At 59.8% G+C, this 18,825-nt stretch overlaps 1 protein-coding gene across 4 annotated transcripts in view; it reads right to left on the reverse strand.

Moving 5' to 3' along the window:
• Positions 1-18,825, reverse strand: part of PHC2 (polyhomeotic homolog 2) — a 118,235-nt gene that overhangs the window by 85,465 nt on the left and 13,945 nt on the right. The window contains exon 2 of one of the 4 annotated variants that reach the window (XM_075906848.1): positions 3,709-3,826. The exons of the other annotated variants lie outside the window; for them this stretch is intronic. The gene's annotated coding sequence lies outside the window, so the exon portion shown is untranslated. The remainder of the gene's footprint in view (positions 1-3,708; positions 3,827-18,825) is intronic. 4 annotated transcript variants of the gene reach the window in all.

Below are 18,825 nucleotides of genomic sequence, written 5' to 3' on the forward strand. Positions count from 1 at the left end.
CATCAGCTGCTGCAGGAACACTGAGGGAGGGGCAGCCTGGCCTACTCCTTCCCCAGCTGACCTCCCTTAACTGCAGGGCTCCCTCCACTTTTATGCTCTGGCTCCGCTGGGAGCATGCCTGGATGGACGGGGCCTTCTCAGCCAACTGGGCCTGGGCTACTCTCTGCCCTCCAGTGCAGGACCTGTCTGCCCTGTCACAGGTTTAAACTGCAGCCAGGGAGGTTTAGGATGGACATTAGGAAAAAGTTCCTAACTGTCAGGGTGGTGAAACACTGGAATAAATTGCCCAGGGGGGTTGTGGAATCCCCATCTCTGGAGATATTGAAGAGCAGGTTGGACAGACACCTGCCAGGGATGGTCTAGACCAGCGGTTCTGAACCTTTTTCAGTCCACATACCCCTTGGCTTCATGTACCTCTTGGGGGGTCCATGGACCCCTGGTTCAGAACCCCTGGCCTAGACAGTACTGAGTCCTGCCGGGAGGGCAGGGGACTGGACTCGATGACCTCTCGAGGTCCCTTCCAGCTCTAGTGTTCTCTGACTCTAGGACTCATCTGTGTACCGGAGAGCTGGAAACTCCACAGACAATCTCTTCTTCCCTAGATTGATACAAAACGTTGGCTTCAATAGCTCATGCCTGGTACAAAAGTCACGGTGTCCGTGCCAAAAGACAGCTGATGGGGCTCCCATGTCCAGTAATGTGGAGCCACAAGTGTGCACCCAGAGTCTCCAAATGGAGCCCCTAGGAGCAGCTCTCCACAGAGCCAGCAAGGGGCACGTCCGTGGCTTTGAGAAAATGATGCCATCTCCCATGCTGTGGAGGGACCCTTCTATACGGTCAGCACTGCCCTCCCCCAGGGCCCGCAAGGCCACTGAGCACTCGAGAGGTCCCAGCCAGGAACACGAGACAATCCAACATGGCTGGAGACACGGGGGGAATGGTCATTACAGATCGTGCCCTTTGACCTTTCCAAGGCAGCATGCCCCCCCACCCTTCACGTTGCTGTGGTCAGCACCACGAGGAACAGGGCAGCTGTGGGTTTCAGGGGCCCATTCACCATTTCCCAACGGCCCAGGCTGGTGCGGGGGCAGGGCTGTGCTGAAAGCTGTTCATGGCTGCCACCTAGGATCCAAAGCCAGCCGTGGGTCTGGTTCGAGGCGATGAGGACCGACATCTCTTCCAGGCGCCATGGGAACAGCAGTCAGGCCTCTTCACGTAGCAGCCCCAGGTGCAGAGAACGGCAGCTCCTGCCCCAGGCCTGGGCTGCACAGGCAGGGGCTGTGGGACAGGCCACGAGGGTTGGGGGCAAGAAGCCGTTGTGAGGGACCCTGACAGGACGCACTAGCAGGGTTTTTGGGCACAGGACTGGCTGGCTGGGCAGGCGCTGGGATTTCTGAGTAAGGAAATGGCTGATGTTTGCTCAAGGCATTGCACGGTCTTGCTAAATAAACCAGATTACACCAAAAACTCAGAGGTGATTTGTAGCATCGATTTCTCCTCCCCACAAAAACAACCAGGCTAGGACTGCAATTTAGGCTAAGGGGTTGAGACAAAGAGGGAAGACAGGATCCCAGAGCAGGCGTACGACTCCCTCCTGGGGATTTCCCCAGTGCAGGGAGCACTGAAGCTGCAGGGAGTTTGGTGGGACAGGCCGGGGGAGCGAACCAGAGGCAGGAGTATGGCTGTGGCTCCATGGACCTATGCCGTGATGATCCTGTGCCCATGCACAGCTTCAGAAGAGCCACCGAGGCAGGGAAGCAATTTAAGGCAGCGCTGGGGGCTACTTCAGCCTGTACCCGGGATGCACTGGCCCCAACACTCCTGAATCGGACGGACACATGCTGCTGCCCCATCTTCCAATGCCGGCACGAGAACAAATCTTCCCTGGGAATTTGATCCCCAAAAGATGAAGGAACCAGAACACTGGTGGAAAGCGCAGCAAAGGGCTCAGAGCATGGTGAGCTGGGTGGGCACGGGCAGGCAGGACTCTCAGGGTGTGTCTACACTAGCCCCCTAGTTCGAACTAGGGAGGCGTAGGCATTCGAAGTTGCAAATGAAGTCGGGATTTAAATATCCCAGGCTTCATTTGCATCTTGCCGGGTGCCGCCATTTTTAAATGTCCCTTAGTCCGAACTCCGTGCCCTGCGGCTACACGCGGCACGGAGTAGGTAGTTCGAATTAGGATCTCTAATTCGAACTACTGTTACTCCTCGTGGAACAAGGTGTACCGGTAGTTCGACTCAGAGATCCTAATTCGAACTACCTACTGCGGGCACAGAGTTCGGACTAAGGGACATTTAAAAATGGCAGCACCTGGGAAGATGCAAATGAAGCCTGGGATATTTAAATCCCGACTTCATTTGCAACTTTGAATGCCTACATTAGCCTCCCTAGTTCGAACTAGGGGGCTAGTGTAGACAGACCCTCAGTTCTCTAGCACCCGGGAACAGATTCATTTTCAGATATTAAAGACAGTCAGTCAGCCCTTCTGCCTTTACACTTCCAGGGCCATGTTTCTCAGCTGCCCGTAGGAGCAAGGACCCTTCAAAGGTGGGGAGCCCCGAATTCCCACTGAGTTCAGGGGCAGCAAGGCCCCTGGTGCTCTGAAAATCCCGCCCAGTGCCTGTCTCCCTCTGTAGACACCTGAACATCTCCCAGCACCTGCCTAGGGAGCCCTGGGAGAGTCAGGAAGTGAAGCTCACACTCCAGGTATCAGGCTCAGGCTGCCAGCTTCAGAGCAGCTCCCCAGTAGCACAGCTGCCCTGTGCAACACTCGATTAGCCAGGCTACAGAAGATGCCCGGCCTCTCGGCATCCTTGTCTCCTAGGCCTTGCCCAGCACCAGGAGTGGGGCTCACCCAGGCTGGGCGGATGAGTTGTGGCTCTTGGCAGCTGTGGCAAGCCCCCCCCCTGCACCCCACACCAGCAATCACGCTTTATCCCCTGGCCAACTGAAGCCCCCCTTGGAGAGGCTAATTCATTCCCCATTCAAATTAAACGAACAGCTTTTAAATGGAAACAGAATTAAGACGCCAACTGGAGCCTTACTGGGAACATTCGATGAGCAGAGCCAGGCGTGGAGTGGGAGGGGAGGCCCGTGGGTGATTCCCAAAGACCCCGTGTGGAATAGAGCAAGAGCCGAGTGGATGGCCCAGGAGGGGCCATCAATCTGCCAGGCCGTGCCGAGTATGCAAAAAGCAATTACTGCGCCCAGCTCCGCCATGGGCACAGCTGAGCAGCTATCGCGACGCTGACAGGGAGCCGGCGACAGGCAGCTTGGGAAGGGTGGGAGAAAGTGGGGCCCAGACCAGGCTAGAAGAGGGGGGAGCCTTCTGGGAAGGCAGCTAGGCCAGGCAAGCCGGAGGGGCTGCATTTGCACGGTGCTCTGGAAATGCCGAGCACGGGTAAAGCCCCACAGGTCTGGTCATCAATGCTACACCCACGCACAGCCCAGCGACAGCTCAGCAGGCAAAGCGCTTCCTGCTCCACGGCCTAAGCACCCTCCACAGGAACGCCACCAAGGAGCCAGATTTCCCCACCGCTGCCCGTAGCGGGTTAGATTGTGAGGCTTTATGCACAGCCGGAGTCCATGGAAACGTCAACACCCACAGCACAGACAGCACTGCCCCCGGCCCGCACCGCACACGCCCCTCTCTCCGGGCACATGGCCATGCACACCGTGCAAACGCTGCCTCCGAAGCACACTTGCCTTGGACGGTCCATGCTCCAGCTGCATGTCTGCTGCGCAGGGCTCGGCTGCCGGAGACTCAGAGCGCCAGGGCTCGCCGGCCGCTGCGGGAGCAAGCCCCGGAGCCTCGCAGCGGGTCCTGCAGGAGGATGCAATTGGGTGCCAGTGGAGTCCACATGTACAGCACCATCCCATTGATCTCTCTTTGTTCCACTCCCTCCCCCAGCCTGCCTCTGCACAGCCCTGCAATCGCGCACACGAGGGGGGGGCAGCCTAATTTCCTGATGATTATGATGTTACCTAGCAACAACCAATCAGGGGCTGGGCTGCTCGCCAGCAGTATTTCATGCAAATAGTTTGGAGAAATTGCAGGGTCGTCCAGGCTGCTTAGCCTCCTCTCAGGGGACACATTAGCTGCTTGGATAAGCCCTGGCAGGCACAGGCCCCCCTGCACCCCGCACACAAAGGCTCCCTGGCTGGGCCTGGCACGGGCCTGACCTGCATCCTAGCAAGGAGGCTGCAGGAGACCCCCGAGGTCACCCAGCCCTTTCCCTAAGGCCCCCAGGGAGCCTCCAGCATCCCCATGCTATCCACCCGTGCAGGGGGACTCCACTGCCCAAGGCTCCCTGGTGCAGCCACAGCCCCTCACCTGCCAGCATACGCAGGTCATGCAGAAGGCATCTTAGCCAAGCCTTGCTCACCTCACGCCTCACATGGCCTGAGCCCCCCTCACTCCTCGCACGGCCTGAGTCCCGCCCACTCCTCGCACGGCCTGAGCATCCCTCACTCCTCGCACGGCCTGAGTCCCGCCCACTCCTCGCACGGCCAGAGCATCCCTCACTCCTCGCACGGCCTGAGTCCCGCACATTCCTCACACGACCTGAGCTCCACACACCCCTCACAGGGCCTGAGTCCCCCTCACCCTTTGTATAGCCTGAGACCCCCCCCTCACTCCTCGCACAACCTGAGCCCCACCCACCCCTCACATGGCTTGAGTCCCCCTCACTCTTTGCATGACCTGAGCGCTGCCTACTCCTTGCACGGCCTGCCCCGCGCAGTCTGAACCCCCTCACTCCTTCCATGGCCTGAGTCCTACCCATTCTTTGCATGACCTGAGTCCCCCTCACTCCTCACATGGCCTGAGCCCCCCTTGCTCCTCACACAGCCTGAGCCACACCCATTCCTTGCACGGCCTGAGCCCCACCCACTCCTTGCACGGCCTGCCTTTGCGTGGCCTGAGCCCCCCTCACTCCTCGCACGGCCTGAGCCCCCTTGCTGGCCCTTCTCACAGCTGCTTTCAGACCCTTTCAGTTGCCTTTGAGTTCTCCAACAGGAAACAAGGAGCCAGTTCCGCCCTCGATCGGCACCTCCAGCGTGGAGGCAGACCGTGGCCTGCTCTAGGGTCACATGCGGACTCTCCACGTGGGGGACCCGTCTCTGGAGCCGGTAGCTGTGCTTCGCTTGCTCGGCAGGGCCAGGGTCCCGGTCTCTCTGGCGGGATGCCAGAAGTGCAGTGTGTCAATCACTGTAGCCTGGGGAGCTGGCAGCCATACCAAGCCCCTGGGCAAGGTGGGGGTCACCAGCTCGGTTCTCTTGGAAGGGGCAGGACCTCGGGCAGAGGGGAGGGGGCTTGGACAGCCAGCACTCAATGCTGCCCGGACCACGGCGCTCCCCACCACTGCTGCCACATGGCAGTGTGTGGAGCCTTTCACTGCGCCTAGAGGCTGCAGGAGCATCCAGGAGCTGCACAGAGCCAGGGCAGGTAGGGAGCCTGCCTTAGTCACAGGCCCACACTGCACCGCCGGCGGAACGCTGAATGGTCTGATGGGCAGTGCCGACCAACCAGCAGGGACCCTTTTCAGCTGGGTTCCAGTAAAAAACTGGACACCTGGCAACTGTATCTTCAGCCTTGCAATACCTCTTCCCGCGGAGCTGGGTCAGGATCATCACTGAATCATAGAAGATTAGGGTGGGAAGAGACCACAGGAGCCGTCTACTACCATCCCCCGCTCAGAGCAAGCCCAACCCATCTAAATCATCCCAGCCAGGCTGGGCCTTAAAAACCTCTGAGGATGGAGATTCCACCCCCTCCCGAGGGAACCCAGCCCAGCGCTTCCCCACCCGCCTAGGGAAATCGTTTTTCCTAATATCCAACCTAGATCTTCCCCACTGTAACTTGAGCCCATTGCTCCTTGTTCTGCCATCCCTCACCAGTGAGAACAGCCTCTCTCCATCCTCTTGGGAACCTCCCTTCAGGGAGTTGAAGGCGGCTCTCAAATCCCCCCTCACTCTTCTCTTCTGCAGACAAGCCCAGTTCCCTCAGCCTCTCCTCATAACTCATGTGCTCCACATCCCTAATCACTTCTGTTTCTCCTGCATTGGACTTTCTAATGCGTCCACATCCCTTCTGTAGTGGGAGCCCCAAAACGGGATGCAATACTCCACATGTGGTCTCACCAGTCCCGAAGAAAGGGGAATAATCACTTCCCTTGATCTGCTGGCAATGCTCCTCCTAATGCAGCCCACTATGCCGTTAGCCTTCTTGGCTGCAAGGGTTCACTGACTCATATCCAGCTTCTCAGCCCCTGTCATCCCCAGGTCCTTTTCTGCTTCACTACTGCTTAGCCAGTCGGTCCCCAGCCTGTAACAATACTTGGGATTCTTCCATCCCAAGTGCAGACTCGGCACTTGACCTTGTTGAACCTCATCAGATTTCTTTTGGCCCAATCGACTAATTTTTTAAAGTCTGGACCTGATTCCCTATCCTCCAGTGTATCTACCTCCTCCCCCAGCTTTGTGTGACCTGCGACCTTTCTGAAGGAGCAATCCATCCCCTCATCCAGATCATTAATGAAGATGCTGAACAAAAGTAGCTCCAGGACTGACCCCGGGGCATGATGCTTGATACCAGCTGCCAATTAGACATCGAGCCGTTGATCACGGCCCTTTGAGCCCAACATTCTAGCCAGCTTTCTGTCCACCCCACAGTCCACTCATCCACGCCAGACTTCTTTAGCTTGCTGGCAAGAATCCAGCAGGAGACCCTCTAAAAGGCCCAGGTAAATCATGCCCACTGTTTCCCCCATATCCACGGAGGCAGTTATCTCATCATAGAAGGCAATTGAGTTAGTCAGGCAGGACTTGCCCTTGGTGGATCCATATCGACTGATCCTGATCACCTTCCTCTCCACCAAGTGTTTCCAAATGGATTCTTGGAGGACCTGCTCCACAATTTTTGGGGGAACTAAGGTGAGACTGACCAGCCTACAATTCTCCAAATTCCCAATCTTCCCATTTTACAGATGGGCACTACATTTGTCTTTTTCAAATCATCCGAGACATCCCCCAATCACCAGGAGTTTTCAAAGATAATGGCCAGGGGCTCTGCAATCACATCAGCCAACTCTCTCAGTCTGCTTATATGCATTAGATCCAGCCTCGGGGACTTGTGCATGTCCACAGGGGCTGAGAGAATTGCCAGGGCCCTGAACAAGGTGGCCGGGGGTCCCTGGCTCCATGCTCCCGGAAAGGGTGGGGCCTCCAGCAGACGGAGTGCAGCAGGGACAGCCAGCCCTCAGCACCACCTGGACAACACTGCACAGAGCTCTGCAGCAGGTCACGCTGGGCAATAACGGTGAATTAAAGGGCCTAGGCGGGCTCTGACCACCACCCAGACTGCACCACCCCTCCCCTAGCCAGCCCTCAGCACTGCCCGGACCGTACCACCCCTCCCCTAGCCAGCCCTCAGCACCGCCCGGACCGTACCACCCCTCCCCTAGCCAGCCCTCAGCACCGCCCGGACCATACCACCCCTCCCCTAGCCGGCCGTCAGCACCACCAGGACCGTACCACCCCTCCCCTAGCCGGCCGTCAGCACCGCCCGGACCGTACCACCCCTCCCCTAGCCGGCCCTCAGCACCGCCCGGACCGTACCACCCCTCCCCTAGCCGGCCCTCAGCACCGCCCGGACCGTACCACCCCTCCCCTAGCCAGCCCTCAGCACCGCCCGGACCGTACCACCCCTCCCCTAGCAGCCCTCAGCACCGCCCGGACCGTACCACCCCTCCCCTAGCTGGCCCTCAGCACCGCCCGGACCGTACCACCCCTCCCCTAGCCAGCCCTCAGCACCGCCCGGACCGTACCACCCCTCCCCTAGCCGGCCCTCAGCACCGCCCGGACTGTACCACCCCTCCCCTAGCCAGCTGTCAGCACCGCCCGGACCGTACCACCCCTCCCCTAGCCAGCCCTCAGCACCGCCCGGTGAATTAAAGGGCCTAGGCGGGCTCTGACCACCACCCAGACTGCACCACCCCTCCCCTAGCCAGCCCTCAGCACCGCCCGGACTGTACCACCCCTCCCCTAGCCGGCCGTCAGCACCGTCCGGACCATACCACCCCTCCCCTAGCCAGCCCTCAGCACCACCAGGACCGTACCACCCCTCCCCTAGCCAGCCCTCAGCACTGCCCGGACCGTACCGCCCGTCCCCTACCAACCCACAGCACTGCCCAGACCCCGCAAAACTCTCATCCGCCCCTGGACCGTACTACCCTGTAGCATAGTGGGGGTGCTGTCTGCTCTGAAACCTGGCCCAGGCTGTGCTGTGTGATTCCCATTGACTCACCCACGTGTTTATTAGCCCAGACATTGAGTCCCCACCTGAGTGGGTAACAAGTCTCTTGGGGGGGAGGCGGAGACAGCCACCTGGCTGAGGGGCAGAGCCTGGGAGCTGGGCAGTTTTTGGCTGGAAAACCATGGAGAGAACAGACTAAGCAGAGTGCAGGGAGTTTGGGGGGGAGGTTATGCACCCTACCCCAAGGGGTCTAGGGCTGCCCACCCCTGACTCCTTATGTCCACATCACGTCTGTGCTGGGCTGTATCCTGGAGAAACAATAAACCCTCTACTTCAAGACAGACCCAAGAAAACCAACAATAGAACACCACTTGTCATCACCTACAACCCCCAACTTAAACCTGTCCAACACATTATCAATAAACTACAGCCTATATTGGAACAGGATACCATACTCAAAGAGGCTCTGGGAGACAGACCCATAGTCTCCTATAGACAACCACCTAACCTCAAGATGATTCTTACCAACCACCACAGGACATACCACACTAATACCAACCCTGGTACCTTCCCTTGCAACAAACCCCGTTGCCAGCTTTGTCCACATATTCATTCTGCTGATACCATTATTGGACCTAACCAAGTGAGTTATAAGATCAAGAACACATATTCCTGCGCATCCAGAAATATAATCTACGCTATCATGTGCCGAAAGTGTCCGTCTGCTATGTACATTGGACAAACATCTCAGACACTTCGCCAAAGGATTAATGCCCACAAAACAGATATCAGACAAGATCACAAAGAGAAAACAGTTTCTTGCCACTTTAACCAGAAAGGACACTCTCTAAATGACTTAGCCACCTGCATTCTGCTACAAAGACCTTTTACATCTGCACTTGAAAGGGAATCCTCTGAACTGTCATTCATGTTAAAATTCGACACTTACCAACAAGGACTTAACAAGTCTTTGAACTTTCTCACCCATTACCAAGACAGTTTCCCCAATTATCACCTGTAATACCATTAACTCACAAACATCCCACTCTCCCTACCTTTAATATCAGCAATTCACAGACACTTACCTTCCTTCCTCCCCCTTCCCACCCCCCCGCATCCCCCTTCTGTTCTGCAATGTGATTTGTCCTTTTCATATTTGTTCATTTTTTTTAAATTGTATCCTTTGGTATATATGGTTGTGACTACTTTCTTCCACTATTTGATCTGAGGAAGTGGGTCTGGCCCACGAAAGCTCATCATCTAATAAACCATCTTGTTAGTCTTTAAAGTGCTACATTGTCCTGCATTTTGCTTCAACTACCCCAGACTAACACGGCTACATTTCTATCACTAATAAACCCTCCATATTCTACTGGCCGGCGGGGTCTCATCTTGCTGGAGACGGGGTGCAGCATCGGGGGAGGGGGGTCCCCGACAGCAGCGGATATAGGGCAGGGGGACCCGGGCCCCGCGCTTCAATAGGCCCCGCGCCAGCCCCACTCGCCCTGCCCCATATCTGCCACTGCTGCCCTTACCTGCTGGAGCCGCCTCCGCCGCTGCCCTTCGCTCCGAGTCCACGAGCGGCTCCATTAGCCAGTGGCTCACGCGGCAGCAGCTCATTGCCAGGGAGGCGAAGGGCGACGCCTGGCCATAGCACCCGAGTATCCCGCTGCTCCACCCTCCTGGCCTGCCCAGAAAGAGGCTGGGGGTGGCACGGTTTCTCCCCCAAAGGGAGCCCAGGCCCCTTTACCGCCGTGCCCAGGGGTAGAGCGACCCGCCAGCCAGGGAGACCCCATCTCCTCCTGCCAGTCCCCACCTTCCCCCACTCGTGGGCACAGTGCGATCCAGCTACACAGGCAGCACCCCCCCCCCCCACACACACACACATGTCCCTGGGAGCAGGTGGAGTTGCCAGCTGCCCCTGCCCAGCCAGGAGCTGTTCGAGAGGCTCAAATGATAATTTTGGCCTGTCTGATGAGTTAGACACCCTTGCCCGCTGGTCTTGCCTAAGGCCCATCTATGCGCCATGCTCCACATTGCCACACCCTGCCTGCCCCACAACATGAGTAACCACACGCTGCCTGCCCCCCCCAAGTCACAGCACTCACACACTGCCTGCCCCCCAAATCCCAGCACCTAATGCTGCCTGGCCCCCCAAGTCCCAACAGCCACATGCTGCCTCCCCCCAACACCCAACACTGCCTGCCCCCCCAAGCCTCAACACTTACACGCCCCCTGCCCGTCCCCCCCAGTCTCAACACCCACACTCCACCTGGCTCCCGCAAGTCCCAATGCTGCCTGGCTGCGGAACACCCAACACTTCCTGACAAATACCAGCCATGGGCAGGCAAAGAGAATCTACTGTGAGCCAGGACGTTTTGCAGGTCTTTCGATTATATCGATTGAAAACGACCTGTGTAAAGAAATGGACTTTACTGACATAATTGAAGAATGTGCTGCCAAAAGAGCTAAACAGCTATAGTAGACTTAAATACAAATTAAAATGTGTAATTATTAATGCAGAATTGTGTTTAAGAATGAATTACAATCTAATTAAAATAAAAATTATCCAACTAAAATAAGTTTCTATCAAATTTACCAAATTCAAATGTAATATGAAAAATAGCTTAAATTTGCGCATTTGACGCCTTTTTTCTATTTTGTCTCCAAAGGGGGGCCCCGCAAAATTGTGCTGCCTTGGGCCCCGCCAAACTCTCATCCACTCCTGGTCCCAGATGAGCTGCCACACACCCCTCCCCTACCAACCCACAGCACTGCCCGGACCGTACCACCCCTCCCCTACCAACTCCCAGCACTGCCCGGACCGTACCACCCCTCCCCTACCAACTCCCAGCACTGCCCGGACCGTACCACCCCTCCCCTACCAACCCACAGCACTGCCCGGACCGTACCACCCCTCCCCTACCAACTCCCAGCACTGGCCGGACCGTACCACCCCTCCCCTACCAACCCACAGCACTGCCCGGACCATACCACCCTTCCCCTACCAACACCCAGTACTGCCCGGACCGTACCACCCCTCCCCTACCAACCCACAGCACTGCCCGGACTGTACCACCCGTACTCTACCAACCCTCAGCACTGCCCGGACCGTACCACCCGTCCCCTACCAACTCCCAGCACTGCCCAGACCATACCACCCCTCCACTACCAACCCACAGTACTGCCCGGACTGTACCACCCCTCCTCCATCAACCTCAGCACTGCCCAGATCACGCCACCCTCCCCTACCAACACTCAGCACTGCCCAGACTGTGCCGCCCACCTCTAGCCAACCCTCAGCACCTCCCAGACCGCACCACCCCTCCCCTAGCCAGCCCTCAGCACCGCCCGGACCGTACCACCCCTCCCCTAGCCGGCCCTCAGCACCATCTGGACCGTACCACCCCTCCCCTAGCCAGCCCTCAGCACCGCCCGGACCGTACCACCCCTCCCCTAGCCGGCCCTCAGCACCATCTGGACCGTACCACCCCTCCCCTAGCCAGCCCTCAGCACCATCCGGACCGCACCACCCCTCCCCTAGCCAGCCCTCAGCACCGCCCGGACCGCACCACCCCTCCCCTAGCCGGCCCTCAGCACCGCCCGGACTGTACCACCCCTCCCCTAGCCAGCCCTCAGCACCGCCCGGACTGTACCACCCCTCCCCTAGCCGGCCCTCAGCACCATCTGGACCGTACCACCCCTCCCCTAGCCAGCCCTCAGCACCATCCGGACCGTACCACCCCTCCCCTAGCTATTATAAGGGTGGGTAACCGGACAGTGGGAAGCAGAGGTGACCAGGAGGGGGTTGGGGGGAGTGGGACTGGCCGGCGGGGAGCGGGGCTGGCCCGGGCGCATGCAGATCCCAGCAGGGCGCATGGGCGAGTCCGGCCCCGGGGATTCCATCTGGCCCCAGCCCCGCCCCCCTCCTCTCTACTGTGTAGTTGCGTACTGCCTGGCTGGTAGACACGCTCACGCAGTGTGAGTATGTCTACCAGCCAGGCAGTATGCAACTATGTACTGATACTGGGAGAGGTCTAGGCTGGACATTAGGAAAAACTACAGCCACTCCCCGACTTACAAACACACCAATTTACAACCATCCGTACTTACGACCAACCTCCCATTAACCCCATTATAATATTTTCAAGTTGAGAACTATGTACATCAAGTTTTTCAAACAGCCCGGGCAGCGCGTTTAAGGGTCTTTCCAACTTACGATCAAATCGAGTTACGACCAGGTGTTTAGAACGTAACCCGTTCGTAAGTCGGGGACTGCCTGTGTTTCCCTAGGAGAGTGGTGAAGCACTGGAATGGGTTCCCTAGGGAGGTGGTAGAATCTCCATCCCTGGAAGTTTTTAAGTCTCGGCTTGACAGGACCCTGGCTGGGTTGATGTAGTTGGGATTGGTCCTGCCTTGGGCAGGGGGCTGGACTTGATGACCTTCTGAGATCTCTTCCAGCTCTAGGATCCTATAATAATAATAATAATAATAATACCTACTTAATTAGAAAATACTGGACATTTATGTGTCCGGTATTTTCTCAATTTGTTTCCCGGACAGAAAGCTCAAATACCGGACTGTCCAGTTCAAAACTGGACACCTGGCAACCCTGCTGCCCAGGCTGCCACCTGCTTCCACTTCCCCTTGACTCCTCCCCGGGTGTGAGCAGCAGGGCAAGAGGAGCACAACCCCTAGCTGGTTTCTCCAGTGCTTGCACCAGGACGCTGTCCCCAGCCCTCTCCTGGGCTGTCTGCACAGCTGTATTGCTCTGCCAGCAGATGTCAGGGTGATCCAAGTCCCCCATGGGAACCAGGGCCGGTGATCAGGAAATGGCTGTTAGTTGTCATCTGCTTCTTCCTGGTCTGGTGGTTGACAGCAGGTGCCCCGCAGGACACCCCCTGTGTTGCTCCCACCTCTAATCAGAACCCAATGATTCTCCACTGGCTTTTCTCCAGTTTTGTACTGGAGCTCTGAGCAATCCCACTGCTCTCACACACAGTGCAACCCCTCTGCCTTTAGCCCAACTTTACAGGTGGAGAAACTGAGGCCCAGAGAGATTTGGCAACTTCCCAAGAAGCCCCAGACCAAACTGGGAATGGATCCTGCCTTCCCATCTCCAAGCCCTGTGCTCTGAGCTGATGCTCATCACTCACTAGTGTCAGCCCTAGCCCCCTCCAGCAATGCCCCTGGGACACAGGTCACAGATCCTCCCCAGAGCCAGTAGGGAGAGGCTGCCCTTAACAATGCAGCCAAGTGTTCCTGGAGGGGCTCTGTGGGGGGCAGGCTGACGGGGAAAAGGGAGGGACACAATTGAAAAATGAACCCAGGCCCATCTCCCCTGCATCTCCATTTATTCTGCATAATTGCTTCATTTCCACGGCCAGCGCGGCTGTGAATGAATTTCATTACCCGGCGCCTGGGATCCCATATTGATCACCAGGCTCCAACGATTCCTATCTCCCTAATTAGCATATAAATTAGCCATTGGGGGGAGACATTAGGAACAATTGAATTTTCTTTTTAGTCTGGTTTCAGGAGGAGAAAGCAGAATGGGTGCGGCCAGCAGCCTGAGTTGCTGGGCTTGCCCCCGGGAGCTGCAGCGCCCAGGAATGGGCCGGTCCCTACCTGTCGTGGGGCAGAGCTCTCCTTGGCTGCCCAGGCCAGTGCTTGGCTCAGCTGATCTGCACAGAGGCCGGCACGGTACCACGACAGCCACTGCAGGGATCAGTCCGGTCACCCCCACCTCTTAAACCCAGAACCTTTCTGCCTTGGGCGTTGCGCTGCCGGCTAAGGCCCAACGCCTGACTCGGTGGCCCTGCCACCACTAGAGGGGGACAGGCAGCACCTGGAGTGGGGGCATTGCCTGGCCGTATTGAACCTTCTCACTCGTCTAGGTGTAGGCAGCTCATCCCTTCTCCGCAGCTCTGCGAAGGAGCCAGCCTCGAGCCGGGGGGTGCATCGAGCGCCAAGGCCTGCAGAGCGGGGGGACAAGCAGGGAGGTCCTGCCACAGCCCCCCCCTGGGACCCAGCCACGGATAACAGACACTTTCCTTTCTGCAGAGCTCAGAAAGTCCGGCCCTTGAGTTTTCAGACAAGACTCCCCCCCATTAGAAACAAATTCCCTCAAACCCAAACAGCCAGCTGGGGAGAAAGTGGGTGGGGGAGGGGAAGAGCCCATGGAGATGGCACCTCCCTTTCCCTCAGCCTCCAGGCTGTTTGCCGGCGTGTGTGGAAACCCGCAGCCACACTGCACCTCGGCATGAACAACCGAGGGAAAATTGTCGAGAAAATCCCTCCGCCTGCCATTGCCCAAGCAGCTATAGCTGCCAATAAACTCCCCTCTGACAGCATGCTGGCTGGAGCCCTGCTGCCCGGTCTGGGGGGGGCAGCCAGAGCCCTGCTGCCCAGTCCCGGGGGGGCAGCCAGAGCCCCACTGCCCGATCCCTGGGGGGGCAGCCAGAGCCCCACTGCCCGGTCCCTGGGGGGCAGCCAGAGCCCCACTGCCCGGTCCCCGGGGGGGCAGCCAGAGCCCTGCTGCCCAGTCCCGGGGGGGGGGCAGCCAGAGCCCTGCTGCCCAGTCCCGGGGGGGGGGGCAGCCAGAGCCCTGCTGCCCAGACCCGGGGGGGGGCAGCCAGAGCCCTGCTGCCCAGACCCGGGGGGGGGCAGCCAGAGCCCCGCTGCCCAGTCCCGGGGGGGCAGCCAGAGCCCTGCTGCCCAGACCCGGGGGGGGGCAGCCAGAGCCCCGCTGCCCAGTCCCGGGGGGGCAGCCAGAGCCCCGCTGCCCAGTCCCGGGGGGGGCAGCCAGAGCCCTGCTGCCCAGTCCCGGGGGGGGCAGCCAGAGCCCCGCTGCCCAGTCCCGGGGGGGGCAGCCAGAGCCCTGCTGCCCAGTCCCGGGGGGGGCCAGCCAGAGCCCCACTGCCCAGTCCCGGGGGGGGCTAGCCAGAGCCCCGCTGCCCGGTCCCTGGGGGGGCAGCCAGAGCCCCGCTGCCCAGTCCCGGGGGGGGCAGCCAGAGCCCTGCTGCCCAGTCCCGGGGGGGGGCAGCCAGAGCCCCGCTGCCCGGTCCCGGGGGGGGCAGCCAGAGCCCCACTGCCCAGTCCCGGGGGGGGGCAGCCAGAGCCCCGCTGCCCGGTCCCGGGGGGGGCAGCCAGAGCCCCACTGCCCAGTCCCGGGGGGGGGCAGCCAGAGCCCCACTGCCCGGTCCCGGGGGGGGCAGCCAGAGCCCCACTGCCCAGTCCCGGGGGGGGGCAGCCAGAGCCCCGCTGCCCAGTCCCGGGGGGGGGCAGCCAGAGCCCCGCTGCCCGGTCTGGGGGGGGCAGCCAGAGCCCTGCTGCCCGGTCCCGGGGGGGGCAGCCAGAGCCCCACTGCCCAGTCCCGGGGGGGGGCAGCCAGAGCCCCGTTGCCCGGTCTGGGGGGGGCAGCCAGAGCCCCACTGCCCGGTCCCGGGGGGGGGGCAGCCAGAGCCCCACTGCCCAGTCCCGGGGGGGGGGGCAGCCAGAGCCCCGCTGCCCGGTCTGGGGGGGGCAGCCAGAGCCCTGCTGCCCGGTCCCGGGGGGGGCAGCCAGAGCCCCACTGCCCAGTCCCGGGGGGGGGGGCAGCCAGAGCCCCACTGCCCAGTCCCTGGGGGGGGGGCAGCCAGAGCCCCACTGCCCAGTCCCGGGGGGGGGGGGGGGGTTACGCTTGTTCAGGGTTCGAAACTAGAACAAGTGTCTGTCTGCTGCAGGGTCCCCCCCCCACCGCCCTTGGGCTGCTGGGACGGGATCTCTCGCCAGCCAGAAGCAGGCTGCCCGGTGGGGGAGCTCCCTCAGCCAGGCCTGCAGAGGTGAGCAGCTGCACTCCCCATCCAGGTCCCGTCACAGCAACCTGTGTCAGGCGTGGCCCCCCCCCGCACACCCAGGGGGGCTTTTCCCTTGCTACACTGGACGTGAGCCCTTGTGAGTCTGATTCTTGTGCGTGAATGGAACCAGACATGGGGGGCACCAGCAAAGGGGGACAGGGACCTCCCCATGTGACTCCTCTCTGCCCCGCCCCGTCCTCACACCATCATCTCCCACTTCCACATTACTGGGGGGGGGGAGATTTCTGAACCACAGGGCTCCCCAGAACCAAACATCCGGACAAAACATGGGGCCCAGCTCCACTGGCGCGGCGCGCGGCTGTCCTGTTCCCCGTCCCCTCAGCTGTGGGTCCCGTGGCCTGCACAGCCACGCCAGAGGACAGGGCTGGGAATAGGGCTGGAAGCGGGACCTTCCCCTGGGAGCAGCAGCCCCACATTCTGCTCCTTTCAGGACTGCCCCCCCGCCCCCCCCAGGAGAGTCCCACGCTGAACAGAGGCTGGGAACGGCAGCGGCGAAAGGCCCAGAACAGGGCGGAAAGGCAGCCCATGCCGGCAGCTTGGCTGTGCAGCCCCAGCTCTGTCTCGGCCGGGGTGCACATACCTGGGTGGGGTGGTAGAGCCAGGCCACAGGAGCTGCCGGCGTGCGCCGCCCACCGGCCCCACAATCTGCTTCTTTCGCCGCTGCGGTTCCCTGCTGAATGCCCCCCCCCAGCACCGCGAGGGGCCTGTGACCCTTCCTGCCCCTCCCAGCCACCGCCTTACCGGTTCCGGGTGGTGAGCCAATGCTTGGGGCAGGGGGATCCCAGCTGTCCGGTCCAGAGTGGCTGCCCCAGTCCCACACTTGGGGAGGGTCATCTGCAGTTGCCTCAGCCACCCTATGGATGGGATGGTCCCTTGTATGGCGCGTAGCTGCGGGCCCAGGGTGGCCTGGGGGATTACTGGGGGCAGTTGTGTGTGGGGCAGCAGAGATCAGGCCACCTGCACTCATCGTGGGGAGCCATGGGAAGCAGAGGAACCCAGCAGCCTGCTCTTCTCTCCCGCCATCGGCCTGCTGGGTCACTTCCCGCCACTGTAGGGAGTATGGGGGGGGACCCTGCTGTCACCCTGCACTAGGTCCCCAGATAATCCCCCAGCTTGCATCTCCTGGGGGAGGGGGACAATGGTGGCAGGAAGAGGCAGGGCGGGGTGCAGCAGGGTGGGTTTGGGGGAAGCAGTGAAGTGGGGGCAAAGCAGGGGCAGGTGGTTAAACACTGGAATAAGTTGCCCCGGGAGGTTGTAGAATCTCCATCTGTGGAGATATTTAAGAGCAGGTTGGATAAATGTCTATCAGGGACGGTCTAGACAGTACTGGGTCCTGCCATGAGGGCGGGGGACTGGACTCGATGGCTCTCGAGGTCCCTTCCAGTCCTAGTGTTCTATGATTCTATGCTACCCCCGAGTCCTGGCTGGTGTCATCCAGAGCATGCCTTGTGCATCAGAACAGGGCCTCCGTGGCACCAGGCTCCTCGTGTTTCACCACCAGTGTCCATGGCACCGGGAGATTCTACATTCAAACAGGACATACTCTGGCAGGAAGGTAGCAAGGCACCAGGACTTGTCTTACCATCCAGAACCCTAACGCACACGGCTCTAAGCCAGAGACAGATAAAGCCAGCTGCTCCCTCAGGCTACGTCTACACTGCTTCCTTCTTGTGCAAAAGCTTATGCAAACGAAGTGCGGATTAGCATATCGACACGCTTCATTTTCAGCATTAATTAGGAGCTGGTTTTGTGCAAGAGGTTTTTGCGCAAAAAGGAGCCATCTACACAGCACCTTTTGGGGCAAAAAAGCCCTCTTGCGCAAGAGCTGTTCTTCCTCATTTTTTCATGTTTTGCGCAAAAATGTCTCCTAATTAATTATGCAAATGAAGCATGGCAATATGCTAATCTGCGCTTCATTTGCATAGGCTTTTGCACAGGAAGGAAGCAGTGTAGACATGGCCTCAGGCGGAGAGACGCCACTCACCCCACTGGCGCTCTGCAGACTACTGAAAATCCCAGATGCCATGCTTCCCTGCGCAACCCCCTAGCCTGCAAATGTAACCCACACACCTAGTGCCGGTCGCTGTCCCATGGAGTGGCACTGAGATCACTTACAGCCAGAGCTAAGAGCAAGGGAGCTCTACAGCCTCAGCTAAGTGCCCGCTGGCTTTACAGCTCAAACTGTAGCAGCTCATGCGCTGAGGTCCTAGGTTCAGCTCCATCCAGTGGTGGTTACACCAGCAGGACCAGGCAACCCTGCAAGACTTCACATGCCAACTTGTAATTATAACCCATTTTCACGACACCCCAGCAGCGTTGCAGGGGCTCTCACTGCTTCCTCCTCTTCTCCCAACCGCTGGGCACTCCAGAGCAAGCAGGCCAAGGGGCGTCACTGCCAGCACAAGCACGCCCAGTGCCCTGGCAGCGCGGCACAGAAGGGCTCTAGAGAGCTGAGTATCGGGCCCTTCCTTGGACAAGCCCTGAGTGCAGCAGGTGCAATTCCTCTCTGCCAGCGCAATCACCCTGGCCTGGCCGAGCTGAGAGCTGGGCCCAGCCTGGTGCATGGCTCCCTCCCGGAGCGGGCACTGCCATGACGCCGGGCACCCGGCCAACCCGAGCCAGGTCCAGCCTGGTGCATGGCTCCCTCCCAGAGCGGGCACTGCCATGACGCCGGGCACCCGGCCAAGCCGAGCCAGGCCCAGCCTGGTG

Source organism: Pelodiscus sinensis, chromosome 23, assembly GCF_049634645.1.
Source record: "Pelodiscus sinensis isolate JC-2024 chromosome 23, ASM4963464v1, whole genome shotgun sequence".
NCBI lineage: Eukaryota > Metazoa > Chordata > Testudines > Trionychidae > Pelodiscus > Pelodiscus sinensis.